The sequence below is a fragment of the Bubalus kerabau genome, chromosome 8 (genome assembly GCF_029407905.1).
Source record: "Bubalus kerabau isolate K-KA32 ecotype Philippines breed swamp buffalo chromosome 8, PCC_UOA_SB_1v2, whole genome shotgun sequence".
In the NCBI taxonomy this organism is placed as follows: domain Eukaryota; kingdom Metazoa; phylum Chordata; class Mammalia; order Artiodactyla; family Bovidae; genus Bubalus; species Bubalus kerabau.
The window spans coordinates 103,320,993-103,340,793 of NC_073631.1; the positions used below are offsets into that span (position 1 = coordinate 103,320,993).

Genomic DNA, 19,801 nt, shown 5'->3' on the forward strand with positions numbered 1-19,801 from the left:
ACAATCTGGCACTAGAAAAGAGAAATACCGAGGGATAAAGGTAATCAAAGAGGGATGGAGGGTCTGGGAGCTTTGTCCTCGTCTAGTAGCTCCCAGGATAGTAATGAGGATCTATGAGCTACTTTTGATGTCTCTAAAAATAAAATATGAATGACACGTTTATTCATAATAGCATTAACAGACTAATTAAAATGTTAAGATTCTTTGCTTTGGGCTGGGATTGTACAAATCCATTGTTGTAATATATTTATCTCAATCTATCCAGAGTTCTGACTACTGACAGCTGCATCTATTAGATTAATGAAAAAAGAAAATAAATTATTCCTTAATATGTGCCTGTTTGTAGACAAAATTTTTCAAATCATGTGGTCTATAGAAGGAAATGACAAGGATAGTCTTGGTGGTGCAATAGTCAGTAATTACTACCCTAGAGAAGAGTCTGTCCAGTGGATCTGACGAGTTTCTGTTCTACCTTGGGGCCTAGGAAATGCTTAGTGATTATATATATTTAATCTTTATTCTAGGTACAAAACAAATATGTCTTGAGCTTTCTGAGTAGAGACACATCTGAGCGAAATAAACACATGAAAGGTCAGCTTGGTTGAGCCAAGGTGAGCTTAAGGTAAGTGACAGCTACCATCTCTCAATAACTTTAATTTCACAGGGAAAATTCTTTTTACAAGGTCCAGTGGCTTACTTCTTCCAGCTGGAAATAAGAGAATGATAAGACACTTCCCTGGCCTTTAAGGAATACCTGGGTTGGGGCTTCCCAGGTGGCGCTAGTGGTAGAGAGTCCACCTGCCAATGCAGGAGATGCAAAAGGCATGGGTTCAATCCCTGGGTCAAGAAGATCCCCTGGAGAAGGAAATGGCAACCCATTCCTGTATTCTTGCCTGGAAAATTCCATGGACAGAGGAGCCTGGCGGGCTACAGTCCATGGGGCCACAAAGAGTCAGACATGACTGAGCACCACTGGTGGGGATGGGAAAGGGGTGCTCATGAGTTCCAGCTGGGCGACTGGGTAGCTTTGTCTTAGGAGAGCATGGCACCATTTAGACAAGTGTCTCTTCTGGCTTCTTATCCATGACAGAATCCAGTATCAGAAAGTATAGTAAGATTTCAGGGAAAGCAAGGGGGCTCCTTGAGCCAAAAATTTTCAGTGTGTTTTTATGTGTCAAAGACATCAGTTCAGTTCAGTTCAGTCCCCTCAGTTACGTCCGACTATTTGTGACCCCATGGCAGTACACCAGGCCTCCCTGTCCATCACCAACTCCCAGAGCCTACAAAGACATAAAAAACCAGAAATGCATGGAGAGGTTGTGGTGACCCAAGGACTGAAAGAGCAGATAAAACCAAGGAGGGTCTTGGAATGCAGGAAGGAAAAACCAGACCCTTAATCATCCTTGCCTCCCCCATGTTATAACTATTAATGGATTTCAGGTCCTCCTGAGCAGTATAATGTGTCTCCCCTCCTACCTCATAGGGAGAAGGTATCTGCCTTACTCTCCCCTCCACCCAGTATATGTGCCTCATCCAATCAGCAAATAACCCACAAGACCCCTATCCCACTCCTTGTACCCTGGGTATAAAAGTGGACTAAGGACCCCTGTTCAATGTTGGTTCTCCCTTGAGCTGGCCCGCTGTTCTAACAACATCTCCCACTCTAATAAACTTTATTTCCTTCTCATTCTGTCTCATGTCTGGAAATTCTTTTCCAACCCATTCCCGGACCACAACAGAGGTCACTCAGGATATTTATTTCCTACTAAAGTAAAATCCATTTAGTGAGCCAAAGTAAAGGATGTTTGATGTCTAGTTCATTTTGAATTTGATTGCAGAGAAGATCAGCAAGATGGTCACTGGGTACTCCAAAGAGCTTAAGAAGAAAGTCTTGAATCCTGCTGATCTCATTGTTTGCCCAGAGAGGGCTCTGTGTGTTTTTTTCCCCCTTGTTTCAAGGCCAGTGGAGGCTTGTGAGAAGGTGAACTCATGTGTGTGTGCGCGCGGGGTGGGGCGTTGCAGCTTAGAAAGGCGTGGTGCTCAGAAAGCTTCTATGTCAACCTTTTTGACTTTCTTAGTGAAAAAGCAGGCAACAAATAGTCAGCTTTCTCCAAAGTGTCATTTCTACTGTCACAAATCTGGCTTCCTTTCAGGAGAACTCCTTGGATGTACCATAGTTGAATCCACAGACTTGTCTTGCTACTCAGAAGCTCAGATCTCTATGAGAGTTCTTGTAGATCCCAGCCCTGGGTCAGCTAATGACTAAGTTCTGCACTTTTAGTGCCTGACTCCAGTAATAATTTCTAGCCATTTCTTTTTCTTTGAAAGGCCTTTCTTACTCTTTAAATTCAGAATGATTTGAATATTGCAGAGGAGTCTTTAAAAACAGCAATGAGGCGTTCTCTTCACTGGACACATTGCTATCATCCTAAGATAAGGAAAACCTGCCACCCCTGAGATAATTCTGACATCCCTTAACTGCATTAAGGAGATGCAGGAAATGGTGATTCATTGCAACAGCGAAGGGTGTATTGGACGCACTGCCATTCAATTACAAGAAAAACCAGATTAAGCATTAAACAAAAGCCATCAGTCAAAGGCAAAGCTTTTTTGGGGGGGGGGGGGTGGATTTAATGAGAACTATGCCTGCTAGAAACAAAGATTGGAGAGGATATATAATAAAACAACTTTTTTTTTTAAAGCCCCAGGTGAAAGATTGAAAAAAGAAGCAGATTTCAGATTTTATGAAAACTCCAGTCTCCTTTTCTTCATGCTGCTGCCCCCCACCCCACGCACCCCTGCAACCCCCCACCAAAAAACAAAAATCAGACCAACCTTTGAGAAAAACTTTAATTAAGTTTGTGCGGGGAAACATCTTAGTTTCTTTATTCCATTTTCTTTCAGTGGGTCTTTGGGGAGCACAGTTATTGAGTACTGTATATCCCCTTTGTTGTCTAACTGTACTTAATAAAGATTTCATCCCTCCGTCAGCTTCCTTTTAACTGAAGGCTGTTTGACCTTGCCCTAGGGTCCTGACCTCTTGTCAGGGTGAAAGTGCTAAGAACCTCTGCCCACAACCAGGGTGACCCTGCAAACCCCAGCTTTCTTGCCCTCTTTTCTAGAGGTAGCCATTGCCAACCCGCAGTTTAAAACTTTCAGCTTCAATTGTTTTGTTTTGTATTCAAGTCAGTGTTTATTTCTTAAGGAACAGTAAAAATGTGAGGTTATTACAGACTTCCCAGATTTAAAACAAGAATTTTATTTTAGCACTTAATCTTTATGCACCTCTAAATGTCTTCGGCATTGTTTCAGCGGCTCAAGGTTTTATTATGATTAGCATGTGAATAGTCTGGGGGAAACATTTAAAAAGACACTGCCATACATTCTCCCCTTTTCTGCACAAAGGTAATTTAACAGCTAATTATTCAAAATTCAAGCTTCCCAGGGTGTGAAACCTCTGGGTTAAACAATCGTTTTGCTCTGTTTGGTAGGGCAGACGAAGAATTCAACCAGTTCAAAAGAAAGAAATTCAGTTTTTCAAGGCAAGAAAATAATTCTCATAGTTTTCATCTTTTGTAAAAAAAAAAAGACAGAAAAGATAGCTGTAGCAAAACGGAAAAAAAGGTCAGGAAAGAATGAGAAGGATGAATAATAAGCTGGAAACTGATGCTATGAAAAAAATGGAAACTATGGAGATATGTTTGCTTTTGGAAGAGAAGGCTGAGGTAATTACCATTTAGAAAGAGTTTTAGTCACACACACACACAAGAACACGTTTTCTGTCAGCGAAGGACAGGATAAGATGAAGAGGGCTTACACTAAGGCAAGAGAGATTCCAGTTGGATCTAATGAAGATCTTTGGAAACGCAAAGGGATCAAATACTGAAATGGAACGTTCAGGAAGGTTACGAATTTTCTTTCCCCAGTGGCTTTAAAGAAGAAAAGAGATAACTATTTATTTTGAATTGTTTGCCTGTATAAGGGTAGAGATATGGGCGGATGGTTTCTGGAAGTCTCTGAAAGCTTAAACATTTCTATTCTCTGATAGTTCCTTTAATGTTGTTTTTACTTTGAGATACAGTTACGCAAAGGAAATGAATGTTTCCTATCTTGATTAGCAGTGTTCCCATGCCCACAGTCCTTCATCTGACAAATCTCAAGGTCAGTCTTTCACTCCTTCCCTCTTACCCACATGTGTCCTCAGACTGACCAAATACAAATGGCTACATTTAAAATGCTGGGCAAGTGTCAGGTGCTGCTTTATACAGCTACGTTCTAATCCTCACAAAAAACTCTGCTGCTGCTACTGCTGCTAAGTCGCTTCAGTCGTGTCCGACTCTGTGCGACCTCATAGACGGCAGCCCACCAGGCTCCCCCGTCCCTGGGATTCTCCAGGCAAGAACACTGGAGTGGGTTGCTGTTTCCTTCTCCAATGCATGAAAATGAAAAGTGAAAGTGAAAAGTGAAAGTGAAGTTGCTCTGTCGTGCCCGACTCTTAGCAACCCCATGGACTGCAGCCTTCCAGTCTCCTCCGTCCATGGGATTTTCTAGGCAAGAGTACTGGAGTGGGGTGCCATCGCCTTCTCCAAAGAGAGCCAATATCAACGTATAGCAAAGCGGTTCAGTTTTCAGGATATGAAAAAGAATATCTATAGGAATTCTTTTTCAGATTCTTTTCCATTATAGGTTGTTACAAGACACTGAATATAGTTTCCTGTGCTATATAGTAGATCCTTGTTCATTATTTTATATGTAGTAGTGGACATATTGGAGAAGGCAGTGGCACCCCACTCCAGTTAGGCTTGCCTGGAAAATCCCATGGGTGGAGGAGCCTGGTAGGCTGCAGTCCATAGGGTCGCTAAGAGTCGGACACGACTGAGCGACTTCATTTTCACTTTTCACTTTCATGCATTGGAGAAGGAAATGGCAACCCACTCCAGTATTCTTGCCTGGAGAATCCCAGGGACAGAGGAGCCTGGTGGGCTGCTGTCTATGGGGTCACACAGGGTCGGACACGACTGAAATGACTTAGCAGCAGCAGCAGCAGTGGATATATATTAATCCAAACTCCTAATTTATCCCCCACCTCCCTTTCCACGTTGGTAACAATAAGTCTGTTTTCCATGTCTGTGAGTCTATTTCTGTTTTGTAAATAAATTCATTTATATCATTTTTAAAGATTCCACATATAAGTGAAATATGATATTTGTCTTTCTTTGACTTACTTTACCTAGTGTGATTATCTCTAGGTCCATGCTTGTTGCTTCAAATGGCATTATTTAATTTTGTGTGTGTGTGTGTGTGTGTGTGTGGCTGAGTAGTATTCCATTGTGTATATGTACCACATCTTCTTTATCCATTCATCTGTCAATGGACATTTAGGTTGCTTCTATGTCTTGACTATTGTAAATAGTACTGCTGTGAACACTGAGGTACATGTATATTTTCAAATTAGAGTTGTTTCCGGATATATGCCCAGGAGTGGGATTGCTGTATCATACGGTAATTCTATTTTCAGTTTTTTTAGGAACCTCCATGCTGCTGCTACTGCTAAATCGCTTCAGTCGTGTCCGACTCTGTGCGACCCCATAGACGGCAGCCCATCAGGCTCCACCATCCCTGGGATACTCTTCTCCATAACACTCTCCTGTATTTCCTGGTCAAAAAAAAAAAAAAAAAAAAAAAGAACCAAGCCCCGGTGTAACAGGGACATTGAGGTCAGAAAAGTTAAGTAACTTTCCCAAAGTTACACAGCACAAGAGTTAAGTAATGGCTCCCAGTTGTTTATCATTTGATTTTACATGTTCAAAATTTTAGATTTGAATACTGGAGTTTAAGTTTTCCCTCTGTAGAAATGCAAATCAAAACTACAACAAGGCATCACCTCACTCAGGTCAGAACGGCCATCATAAAAAGGTCTATAAATAATAAATACTGAAGAGAGTATGGAGAAAAGGGAACCCTCCAATGCTATTGATGAGAATATAAATTGGTGCAGCCAAGTGGCCGCCATCATAAAAAGGTCTCTTCAGTATTTATTATTTATAGACGTTTTTATATGGCCGTTCTGACCTGAGTGAGGTGATGCCTCGTTGTCGTTTTGATTTGCATTTCTATAGAGGGAAACCTTAAACTCCAGTATTCAAATCTAAAATTTTGAACATGTAAAATGAAATGAGAGACAACTGGAAGCCATTACTTAACTCCTGTGCCGTGTAACTTTGGGAAAGTTACTTAACCTTTCTGACCTCAATGTCCCTATTACGCTGGGGCTTGGTTTTTTTTTTTTTTTTTGACTAGGATATACAGAAGAGTGTTACGGAGAAGAGAAATGATAGATTAGCTTTATATCATGTGGGATCTAACCTGATATTAGGTTGACAGTCTTTCACTGCAGGTATCTCTTGGAAATATATGTGCCAAGAGAGAAGATTCAATTCCCAAGAGAGGGGTTTCAGAGGTGGTTGTCTTCCAGCGACCAACTTGTATGTAATTACTTTTGATTTATGCTGTCTACCCTGAGGATCAGTGTGGCTGGTTGCCATCATCCCTGCACATGGCAAGGGCCAAAGAAAGTCTATTGAAGAATATGAGGTGCTACATGTGGCTACAACAGCAATCCCATTACCATATATAAGTGTATCAGAGCAACATGTTGTATACCTTAAATTTATACAAAGGTATATGTTAAAGTATAGTCAAGTAAAGAAAAAACAAACACAATTTGACTGGCTTTTCTTAGAAGGGCTATGTGTTTGTGACTCATCTCTGGCATATTAAGTATAAACTTTAGTTTGTAGAATACTTGAGGATAATCTAGTCCAGATATAGCAAATATTGTACAATTTATCCCCTGTTGATCAGCTGTGGTTACCTGGAAAACACAGAGACAGGGATCTGAGACTATTTCCAGGCTCATGTTTGCCATGGTCATGAGGCAGATGGAAGCATTTGTTTCTCATAATTATTATCCCTAATATAGTCAAATTTGAATTTTATAGACCAGATAACTACAATCTAGATAGATTTCTGTCTTGACCAATAATGGTTCCAGGGAGAATAAGCACAGTACACCCTGCCATAATGCTATAAATAAGGTCCCAAAATTTGCAAATGCATAACGTGCACAATCTCATTACTGCAAAAATAATGAAAAACAATACTTTTTGATCAGCTTTCTAGTTGTTATATGATAAAAAGGGGAAAAAACTTTTTTTCATCTATCAGCTATATAGAAACAGACTGGTTATTATAAATAAATATGTACTGAGCATTCATTTTTTTCTCTCTTCTCCCCTCTCTACTGCAGAAGATAAGAACATTATCTTGCCTCTTTTGAGAACAGGGAGCCAATAGTCAATCACTTTGTCTTCTAGTTAGCATTGTCATTGGGTATGTTATGACAGGACTTCACTGTAATTTAGTACATTTCAATGAAAAGTATTCCAAATGGTAGTGAAGAGTAAATGCACATCTTGGGGGCCTGTGAGTGTAGATCCCAGTTGCTCTCTGCAAGGATAAAATTTCCAAGACTAGTGTTTTATCTCATAATTTACTTGAACTTTAGGTTCATTCAATAATATATCCAAATTTGTTTTAATATATAATTCAAATGAGGTTGGTGCTCTAGGAATAATAATAACTGACATTTATTTATCCTGAGGCTTTATGTACACACTAGCATATGACTACATGTGTTTCCCAGACCAGAGTGATGTACCCAAGGGATTATATAACTCAACTAGTAAATTTTAAAAATGTTCAAGCTAAAGAGAGTCTGAAAGTGATTGGCTATTGCATACTTGCCAGGATTCCCTCTGTCCCTTTTTCAGGTTTACATATTTATAATAAACCTTTCCATTTCTCTCCTTGTTTCTTCTTTTATCACCATTTATTTCTCTCTATCCTAGAAAACTGTCATCTGGCTAGCTATGACTTTAGTGCCTCTCTTGAAAACTGCCTTTGTTCTAAAGCAGAACTCCATTTTCAGGTAAAGTGCTAGGAGGGATCCCAATGCATCAGTTGTAGCTATGGGATGGAGTGAAGCAAGAAGGGAGCCTTAGCCCTCAGTGTCTGTGCCTCTCTCGCCTTGAATAGTCTCTTCTTTACTTCTTAGAAATCTGGAACTCTCATCATCACGGTTTGCAAACAGCTTTCTTAAGGAATCTAGTTAGTTATTAAAACATATGCTTCATTTTATACTTTTGTATGCAGAGAGATAAAATTTAACCCTTTCAATCTCTCAGAAACTTGAGAAAACAGATTATTTGAAATTCTTTAAAAGCTGCTCTGATTGTACATTGGAGCTTCAATAATGAATAGAAATGTTAATTGACAGTGTGCTTATTTTATATTTCTAAGAGCAAGTGAATGGAGAAGTAGATTAACACCCAGGAAACCATGTGGGAAAGAGGTTAGCAATTTGGACAATGAGGCTTTCACACTACCATCCTCCTGGAAACATCTTATCCTAATTATAGTCAAAATTACTAAGAAAATTTAAGGAACTTCTTGAGAAATGATCTTTGACCCAGGTCTATAATGCTATTGGAAATATCTCAACACAAAAGCTTCTATAAAATGTTTATAAAATATTTACCTGTTTTCTTTTTTAAAACATGTTTTTTTTTCATTTTTGCTATTTTACTTCTTAATTATTCCTATTATCTGCTTCTCAGGTTAAGCGTTATCTAAGTACCTGCAGTAAATATGTTAAGTGATTCAGAGATTCTCTAAAAATAATTTAAAACTGTCCATTTATCATTTTTTTTTTCCTTAGAAATTCAGCCTATGAAAAAAACCACTTTGGAGGTGGGAAAATGTACATATGTAATGTACTGATATGTTTAGATTCCATTACTGTCAAAATATATTGAATGCTTTAAAATACCGGAATTGAGTTCCTTTAGAATGAGGTGTCCTTGTATTGGACATTTCCTTTAACATATATTGTAGAAAAAAGGTTTAACCTAGCTTTAAATACGTTTTTTTTAATTTTTAAAGATTCATATTTATGTTGTAATCCTGAGGATTGTTATTATAAAATATAAACTTTTTCCTTGATTGTTTGTTTACACATCTGGTATTAAGATTAAATATTTTGTTTACGGCTATACTTCTACTCTAGGAATTTTAGAATATCTAGATCAGAGGTTGGGCAGACTTCCTTCTCTTTGCCGGAGCATAGTTAATTACTTAGTCCTTTTTTTTTTTTTTTAAAGCAATGAACCTTATAAGACATGAAATTCCAGGCAAAAAGTGTTTTCCAATGAGTGAAAGTTGCTCAGTCGTGTCCGACTCTTGCCACATGGAATTCTCCAGGCCAGAATACTGGAGTGGGTACTCTTTCCCTTCTCCAGGGGATCTTCCCAACCCAGGGATCAAACCCAGGTCTCCCACATTGCAGGTGGATCTTTACCAGCTGAGCCACAAGGGAAGCCTGTTTTCTAAGGAAGTCCCTTTTCTATTTTATACTTACAATCACATTACATAACCATTAGATAGTCCCAATAGTCTCAGATAGTGAGATCTCTTTCTTTTCTTTTGTAGTTTGAGCAGTATTAAAACCTTCTATATTAGCTTAAAAAGGTCAAAAGAGGTGTCTCATGGTCCAGATCTTTGTTTTTATCTTCTTAGAATTAAAAAAAAATTAATTGGAGGATAATTGCTATACAATGTTTTGTTTATTTCTGTCGTACAACAACTCGATTTTTGTTTTAGCTTGACTGCTTGCCTATGGCCGGGGTCACCCTTTACTCTTTTTTTAAAAAATAGAGATAATTGTCTATTATAATGCCTAATTACAATGTTCCTTTCTCCTGAAAGGCAAGGTTTATCTTCTAATGCACCATTACAAAGTAATAAGTATGATTAGTCAATCAGGGCAAGAGCAACATTTAAGAGTTTGTAGAACTTCCATGTTTTTATTCCCTTTCTCTGTAATCTGTACGTATTGTGTTATCTTTGCGAGGAAGGGGCTGACTTCGTGGTCCTGTGGAAGAGGGTGGTGTTTGACAGTTTATCAATCCCAGCTCTTCCTAGATACAGAGACTTCTGTCACATGGCCATTAACCAGGAATGTTAGTCTGCAGAATTTTTAAAGGATTTTTGGGTATAGTTGATATGGCAAATACTATACTGTTATAGGGAGAAGGCAATGGCAACCCACTCCAGTACTCTTGCCTGGCAAATTCCATGGACAGAGGAGCCTGGTAGGCTGAAGTCCATGGGGTCGCTAGGAGTCGGACACCTGAGCGACTTCACTTTCACTTTTCACTTTCATGCGTTGGAGAAGGAAATGGCAACCCACTCCAGTGTTCTTGCCTGGAGAATCCCAGGGACGGGGAAGCCTGGTGGGAGGCCACCTATGGGGTCGCACAGAGTCGGACACGACTGAAGCGACTTAGCAGCAGCTGCAGCAGCATACTGTTATAGACCTTCTGAAACATATCAGAGAATTTGAAATAATAGACACCAAATGAGGACCTTATGACATTTGTAACCATTTCAACGACAAATTGAATAAATTCCTTCCTTAAAACCACTAACAAGGAAACAGGTACTAGCTTCAGAGTGGAAACTAGGAGCCCACACCCAGCTATGTTACCCTATTTAAAAATCAGATGAAGATTCTACAGGTCATGCTTGGTTGTTGGCAGGAGATCCTGGAGAGTACGTGACAGGTGAATCCAGCGGGAGCTGCCTCCGGGCAATGGGACCTCCTCATCCCTCCCCAGTCCTTGGAATATACATTGTGGCCAGCGCTCCTGCAGTGGGAGCCATTCTGAAGAAGGCACCCTGGAGAGAGAGGGTTTTGCTGAGACCACCTTCCCTGAAAAGGTGGCTGAACCCTCTTAGGGCCTCTGTAAACTTTTGAGATTCTGGCGGGCAGCCCAGAGACCAACTCTGCTTGCAGCGCCTGAGACCAGCCTGAAAAGTAACTTCCCATATTTATTCAGCCCGCGTCCTGCCAGTCAGGAATGCTTGGCCTTTTCCTTCAGTGTCTCCTTGTCCTCTGTGTATAGGGCCAGCTTGTGAACCAAGAGTGGTCCAGACCATCAGAGATGATTTTCCTACATATTCTATTTTTATCGTTTCTTCATGTTAGACTTGCGGGGAGAAGGTAGAGATGGCTATGGTGGTTGTCAGGAAAGGGAAATTCAACTCAAGATTTTCCCCATCATTTTATGAGAAGAAAATTTTCTAATGCACTGTATGGAACTGTTTCCAAGATTTTGTGTATCTGTGCTATGTGAAGTTTTGTGGGAACAAGACCCACAACTTCCACTAATTTTCACAGAAGGTTGTGGCTTAATTTCCTGGTTTCTTTGGTGTTTGATATATTTAAAATGAGTTAATTAATAATTTATGGCTGCACTGGGTCCTCAGTGCTGAACTCGGGCTTTCTCTGGTTGCGGCGAGGAGGGCTTCTCTCTGTTTGAGATGTGCAGACTTCTTATTGGCTTCTCTTGTTCTTGAGCACAGGCTCTAGAGTGGGTGGGTTTCAGTAGTTGTGGCTCCCAGGCTCTAGAGTGCAGGCTCAGTAGTCATGGTTCACAGGCTTAGCTGCCCCGAGGTATGTGGCAACCTCCTGGACCAGGGCTAGAACCCGTGTCCTCTGCATTGGCAACAGATTCATAACCACTGGATCACTAGGGAAGTCCTCACTGATGTTTGAAAAGGAGATGTAAGGTGATGCCATCCTATTTCCTACACAAGGATTGCTTGAAAACTGTATGGAAAGATTTGAATATAATCAGAAACCGACCAAGGCATTTTCTGTGCATTAGGAAAGTCCTTAGGAAAAGTGAAGTGGCTCAGGTTATTATGATAAAATCAGATGTTAATCCATAAATGACTTCTTTTTGGTATTAAACTAAATCCCTTTATCCAGAAAAAACAGAGTCACTGAACAAAAAATAATTGCTATCGAAGCCTTTTTCTCCCATGAGCTACCCCAAGATGAGTCAACAACAGACACTGGCTGAAATCTGATACCACAAATGTTTATGTCCTCTGTCAGTTCAGTGAAGGGAAATCTGGTAATGTGATTAATAAAAATGAATTATTAACAGGCAGATTAAGTTTATAAACAGTCAAGAGTACTTCTTTAACTACTTTTTTCTGTTTAATTTGAAAGCCTTATAAATAGATAAGAATGCTGGACTAATGGGATTCAATAAAATAAACTCTTGTTGCTTTGGACTCAAGCTGAAATCAGAGTTATCTCTTCATAATACACATTGAACTGCAGTAATCCCTGTAATGGTGTGTGTGTGTGTGTGTGTGTGTGTGTGTGTGTGTGTGTGTGTGTGCTCAGTCGTGTCTGACTCTTCGCGACCCCAAGAACTGTAGCCTGCCTGGCTTCTCTGTCCATGGGATTTCCCAGGGAAGAATACTGGAGCGGGTTGCCATTTCCTTCTTCAGGGGACCTTCCTGATCCAGGGATCAAACCCACATCTCTCAAGTCTGCTGCAGTTCTTTACCACTGCATTGGCAGTCAGGTTCTTTACCACTAGCACCATCTGGGAAGCCCAGGAACTGTTTATGGTCCTCATATTTCTCAACTGTTTAATGGTCTCTGAAAATTTGCAGACTTTCCTTTTGGTTCTTGTGCTTTATGACCTTGGCTAAGCTTTTCAACCTCAGAGTCTCAATGTTCTTAGCTACAAAGTGAAGATAATATCTACCTTTATGTGTTGTTATAAGAGCTGAATATGATATGTTTAAAGCCTATTTTTGTGATGTGGGTCTTTTTATTTTTGTGAGGAGGGGCAGGTTTTCTCTTCTTTTTTGAAAAGGTATATATTTTATGTTGGGTATGTGGTATCAAAATTGAAGAATTTTAGAGCCAACAGGAATATGAAGGATGAGACCCCTTGCAGCCACATGAAATAGTGGAAAGACTTAGGATTTTGGCATCTCAAAGATCTAGGTTTGAATGCTGGGTTTGCCACTTGATTTTTAAAATGTTCTTTTATGGATTCACTTACTATTGATTCAATGTCAATATTGGCATTGACTGGAATTTACCTCCTGCTGTGGTTTAATCCCGGATATAGGACCCTGGTGAGACTGATTCAGAAGAGCCCAGGAGCTATTTATGGTCCTCATATTTCTTAACTGTTTAATGGTCTCTGAGATTTTGCAGATTTTCCTTATGGTTCTAGTGCTTTATGACCTTGGCTAAGCTTCTTAACCTCTGAGCCTCAAGTTCTTAGTTGTAAAGTGAGGATAATATCTGCCTTTACGTGTTAAGAGCTGGATATGATGTGTTTAAATCCTATCGCACAATGCCTGCCTGCAGTAGTTAGCTATTTGTTTTTGGCATTTGACAAGCTTGAATAGGAAAATGTTTCGAACATGGAGGTCATTGCTTTGTGAGAAGACTGGTTACACTATAGCTCAGTTCTCATTCAGATCAATGATAGGTCCTGGTTTGCCTTCCCAGCAATAATAAGCTTAATTACACTAAGATAGCATGAGCTTTCGAATGTTTGAGGACGGACATTGCATCTCCTCTTCTCTAGGTTTTACATTTCAGTTTGTTGTTACATTAATTTGTTGCATTCAGTTTGTTGTTACATTAATAGTAATAATATTAATATTATTGCAAGAGATTATCTCAAGACCCTTTATCCTTCTGAACACAATTTGGAATATCAATTTCTCTTTTCAGTGTGGAAACTAAATCAGGGTTCAATATTCTGGAATTAGTGCCAGCAACACAAACTCAGAATATTGATAGATACTCAGTAATTGGCAAACCATTGCTGGAACTAAACAACACCTAGGATTGCTTCTTACTCTGAGTTACATATTTCAACTCATATGGATGGAGATTATATTTCTTAGATAGTGAAAAGTGAAAGTGAAAGTCACTCAGTCACGTCCTCCTCTTTGCAACCCCATGGATTGTAGCCTGCCAGGCTCCTCTGTCCTTGGAATTCTCCAGGCCAGAATACTGGAGTGGGTAACCGTTCCCTTCTCCAGGAGATCTTCCTAACCCAGGAATCGAACCCAGGTCTCCTGCATTGCAGGCAGATTCTTTACTGCCTGAGCCACCAGTAAAGTTCTTGTTTAATTTCACTAACAATGTTTCTTTTTTAATTGGGCATCTGCTTTGTGTTAGACTCTGTTACACCAAAAAAATAAAGCATAAAAATATCCCTCCTCAATGGGTTTATGCCATCTTAGTGAAAAGACATGAAGCAGAGTTTTAAAAGGAGAAAATAAGAAAAGTGTCTTGTCTCTAGTCATTCAGCTTTCACACGATGTGTGCTTTACATTTAACAAAAGTTAAAGTTATTGTCAGTAGCAATACTTTACTTATTAAAGTAGTAAAACTGACATTAGAAAATAAAATGTCTTGTAAAAATGGATTTGAGGCTGTTACTACAGATAGGCTTCCCTGATAGCTCAGTAATACAGGAGACCCTGGTTTGATTCCTGGGTCGGGAAGATCCACTGGAGGAGATACAGGCTACCCACTCCAGTATTCCTGGGCTTCCCTTGTGACTCAGCTGGTAAAGAATCCAGTGTGGGAGACCTGGGTTTGATCTCTGCATTGGGAAGATGCCCTGGAGAAGGGAATGGCTACCCACTGCAGTCTTCTGGCCTGGCGAATTTCATGGACTGTATAGGCCAAGGGGTAGGACACAACTGAGCGACTTTCACTTCACTTCACTGTAGATACAGTGGAAGATGCTGAGTGGTGTCTCTGCCATTGGCATCTGCAGGCTGAACTGGAATGAAGAATCATTCTCACCCAGCACAGCCCTTATTCTTTACTCGAGTCTGGGAAATGTTCTTCCTTCTGAGATAGTATTAACACCAGATGAAAGACACAGTGGTCCTCTGTGGCCTGGGTGATTTCACACATAGGTGTCTGCTGCACCTCTCTCCACCTGTCTGCCTGGGGAGCATGGAACATTCTTAGACACCTCTCACTCACCCTGCGACCCTGACGCCCTGCACTGCTGTGCTTGTTGTTGCCGCTTTCCCATCTGTTTGTGTTGTCCTGATATTGAAGAATATTAACAGGCTGAGATAGTGATAGGAAGTCATGTTTCAACAATGCGACTGCTAAAACATTATTTCAGAATGATGAAAGAAAATTATTGCCTTTAATGTTTTATTTTCAAAAGTCGAAAACCATGTTTTGTTTTTTTTTTCAGTGGAAACTTGTTTCAGAGGTTTCTCTTCCTTAGCTGTTCCTTCCCTCCCTGGGTTCAGGAGGCTCCTGGGGTCAAGAACCAAAGAGAAGCTCTCTTTTCCAGGGGACCCAGGCTGATTTTTGCCTGGTGAGACTCTCATTTACCCTCTGTCCCAAGCTGAGCCTGAATAGAGGTTGTAAATATCTCCCTCCCTCCAAAGGGGATCAGGGCATTTTTGATGACAACACATTCTTTAGTGGGTCTGGAATGTTTTCCCCAGGCTTGTTTCATCTTGAGTTCATTTGGCTCTAATTTATTCTGGGCGGCATGTTTCTGCATCTGTCCATTCAGATAAGAGGCATATGTGTGTGTGCATGTGTGTTTTGTGTTCATCTATTTGTCATTTGTACTGCTGATTAAAAGCCATAGATAAATACGCTATTCAGCATTGAGAGAGGCTAATCACAAATAACATGTGGCAACCTCAAAAGATTTAATTCTGCATTTTGTTTAAAAGGCAGAAAACTTGAAAGAGTGAGTGGATCTCAGCAGGGTGTATGAAGATCATAGTTCACACTGGAAATAGTTTTCTTGTGAGCCTGACAATGTTTGCTGTTTATTGGGATGGACCCGTCAAAGTCCCTCTTCTCTTTTCCATTTGAGTCTATTGTCCTCTAAATGGCACCTTCTCATGATCACTTACCCTTGCCCTACTGTGCCCGCTGACATTTTACTAGTCTGTAATTAAGAAACTTGGTTTTATATGAGTCCTGTAAGATCTGTTTATTTGTCAACTCTGCAGATAAACCCTTCTACCCTGGAGGTATCCCAGGGACAGGAACCATCTGTCATCACTTCCAGATAAATATCTAAAGCCACTTGGTTATTAGTTTGCTGCCTGCTTTAATACCCAGATTTACCCTTACTATCACTTATGGTTCTTGGTGTCCCAATTATGAACAAAATGGAAATTGTCTTGGTTCTCATCTGAGTTAAAATGATGAACTCTTATGACCCATGGTGGAGCTGAATAATGAGTTGCAATAAATGCCCAAATAATTCAACTGAAAAAGTTTTATTTAAGGAAAGTAGTTTAATTTTTATGTTTGATCTAATTGAAACAGATGAGCTTTGTGAAATAAATTCACTGGGTCATTGATCAATGCTGCAATTCACTTAGCACGGATGGTTAGGCCAAATATTGTCAAAGAGCTTATGGTGCCATACTGGGACATGGGAGTCATGTGATTGATGCAAACTGACCTATAAAACCCAGGACTAGAAGTGCAGCTAAGGGGGAAGCATCTGGCAGGTGTTATTAGTAGTTTCCTAACTAATTTGTTGCCACTCGACCCATGTGTAGTAGGCTGAATTATGCTCCTCTCCCAAGACAGCTGGGTTCTAATCCCTGAAATCTGTGAATGTGACCTTGTATGTTAATAGGTACTTGGAAGATCCAGCTAAGGATCTTGAAAGGGAGATCAGCTTGGATTATCCAGATGGGCTTAATATAATCACAACGGTCTTAATAAGAGGGAGGCAGAGGAGATTTCATCACACGCAGAAGAGAGAAGGCCATGTGCTAGTCTCAGCGGAGAGAGGGAGAGGGAGAGGGAGAGATTTGAAGATGCTGCCCTGCAGACTCTGAAGATGGAGGAAGGGGCTCTGAGCCAAGGAGTGTCAGCAGAGCTGCTCCAGAAGCTGGAAAAGGAAGGAAACCGTTCTCCTCTAGAGCCTCTGGTGGGACCATGACTTTGCCGGACCTTGGTTTCAGCCCAGTGTAACTGATTTCATACTTCTGATTTCTATGGCTATAAGAGAATAAACCTGTGTTGTTAAAGCCACCCAGCTTGTGGTAGTTTGTTACAGCAGCCATAGGAAACTAATACACCACCTCCAGTCCATCCTGCACATTTTGGCCAGATCAATGTTTGTCAAACACAGCTCTGTCAAAGCCCCTTCATCAAATCAATTTAATAGTTCAATTCTGCTTCTTAAACACTGTTGAGTATCTCCTAAGTGGCAAGTTCTGTGCTGTTTCTGGGGATGCAGACATCAAGAAGCAGTAGTTCTTGTCTTCTAGTGGCTTATATTCTGTTGAAGAAGATACACAAACTGGCCAAAATTTAAATAAAAATCAGTCAGAGATATTTTTGAGGATGCACAGAACCCTTTGGGAGACAGAAGAGTGGCCTTTCAACTGTCCTCCTGGAATACTCCAGGGGTGGGCTGTGTTGTTGGTGATGAGAGGTTATGCTGGGGAGAAAAAGCTATAGATTGAATTGTTTTTGTTGTTTCATCGCTCAGTGGTGTCTGACTCTTTGCGACCCTGTGGACTGTAGCCTGCCAGGCTCCTCTGTTCATTGGATTTTCTTGGCAAGAATACTGGACTGGGTTGCCATGCCCTCCTCCAGGGGACCTTCCATACCCTGGGATCAAACCCGTGTCTCCTGTGTCTCCTGCCCTGTAAGCAGCTTCTTTACCACTGAGCCACCATAGAAGCTCTCAGATTGAATTGTTACCTCCTCCAAATTTGGATGCTGAGATCTTAACCTTCCAGTGTGACTGTATTTGGAGTAAGGAAGTAAGGTTAAATGCAGTTATAACGATGGGGTTCTAATTTGATAGGGTTCAGTTCAGTTCAGTTCAGTTGCTCAGTTGCGACTGACTCTTTGTGACCCCATGAATCGCAGCACGCCAGGCCTCCCTGTCCATCACAAACTCCCGGAGTTCACTCAGAGTCACGTCCATCGAGTCAGTGATGCCATCCAGCCATCTCATCCTCTGTCGTCCCCTTCTCCTCCTGCCCCGAATCCCTCCCAGCATCAGGGTCTTTTCCAATGAGTGAACTCTTCGCATGAGGTGGCCAAAGTACTGGAGTTTCAGCTTCAGCATCATTCCTTCCAAAGAAATCCCAGGGCTGATCTCCTTTAGAATGGACTGGTTGGATCTCCTTGCAGTCCAAGGGACTCTCAAGAGTCTTCTCCAACACCACAATTCAAAACCATCAATTCTTCAGTGCTCAGCCTTCTTCACAGTCCAACTCTCACATCCATACATGATCACAGGAAAAACCATAGCCTTGACTAGACGGACCTTTGTTGGCAAAGTAATGTCTCTTCTTTTGAATATGCTATCTAGGTTGGTCATAACTTTCCTTCCAAGGAGTAAGCGTCTTTTAATTTCGTGGCTGAAATCACCATCTGCAGTGATTTTGGAGCCCCAAAAAATAAAGTCTGACACTGTTTTCACTGTTTCCCCATCTATTTCCCATGAAGTGATGGGACCGGATGCCATGATCTTCGTTTTCTGAATGTTGAGCTTTAAGCCAACTTTTTCACTCTCCTCTTTCACTTTCATCAAGAGGCTTTTGAGTTCCTCTTCACTTTCTGCCATAAGGGTGGTGTCATCTGCATATCTGAGGTTATTGAGATTTCTCCCGGCAATCTTGATTCCAGCTTGTGCTTCTTCTAGCCAGCGTTTCTCATGATGTACTCTGCATATAAGTTAGCAGGGTGACAATATACAGCCTTGACGTACTCCTTTTCCTATTTTGAACCAGTCTGTTGTTCCATGTCCAGTTCTAACTGTTGCTTCCTGACCTGCATACAGATTTCTCAAGAGGCAGGTCAGATGGTCTGGTATTCCCATCTCTTTCAGAATTTTCCACAGTTTATTGTGATCCACACAGGCAAAGGCTTTGGCATAGTCAATAAAGCAGAAATAGATGTTTTTCTGGAACTCTCTTGCTTTTTCCATGATCCAGCGGATGTTGGCAATTTGATCTCTGGTTCCTCTGCCTTTTCTAAAACCAGCTTGAACATCAGGAAGTTCATGGTTCACGTATTGCTGAAGCCTGCCTTGGAGGATTTTGAGCATTACTTTACTAGCATGTGAGATGAGTGCAATTGTGTGGTAGTTTGAGCATTCTTTGGCATTGCCTTTCTTTGGGATTGGAATGAAGTTTTGAAACTGACCTTTTCCTGTCCTGTGGCCACTGCTGAGTTTTCCAAATTTGCTGGCATATTGAGTGCAGCACTTTCACAGCATCTCTTAGTGTCCTTGTAAAAGGAAACGCAAGATTGCTTGTGCTGTCTGTCACGTGGAGACACAGTGAGGAGGGGCTGTCTGCAGATCGGGGACAGGGGTTCACCAGGAACTGAATTGGTTGGCATCTTGATCTTAGACATCTTGGCCTCTAGAAGTGTAAGAAAACAAATTTTTGTTGTTTAAGCCACCCAGTCTGTGGTACTGTATTCTGGCACCCTGAGCTAACGCAGCATCCATGCTCCTTTTTAGAAGGAAATTGAGGCTCAGAAATATGACTTTACCCTTTAAAAATGGAAATTAGCTTTTAATCAGGAAGGTGCTTACTAGCTAGATAGAAGACTTCTGTCAAGTTTTTGACATGCAGAGAAAAGATAAGACTCCTAGTGCTAATAAACTTTTTAATTTACTTTCTTGTTACACGCATTAAGGTACTTTTAGAAGATTCCCTAGTTCCAAATGTTTGTGAAACATTGTTTGAATAAATTACTTAAGTCATAAAAGAGTGGCTATTGTGAAAATTAATGATGGTTCAAACGTTGCATCAGTTGATGTAAACAGTAATTTTAATAAGTGTTTCTTAAAGAAGCACTGTATTC

General features: G+C 40.7%; 1 long non-coding RNA gene across 1 annotated transcript; it reads left to right on the forward strand.

Moving 5' to 3' along the window:
• The first annotated feature begins 541 nt into the window (after positions 1-541).
• Positions 542-16,996, forward strand: LOC129658658 (uncharacterized). Its single transcript, XR_008717494.1, has 2 exons — positions 542-622; positions 16,599-16,996. It is a non-coding gene; the product is annotated as an uncharacterized LOC129658658 (long non-coding RNA).
• The last annotated feature ends 2,805 nt before the right edge of the window (positions 16,997-19,801 follow it).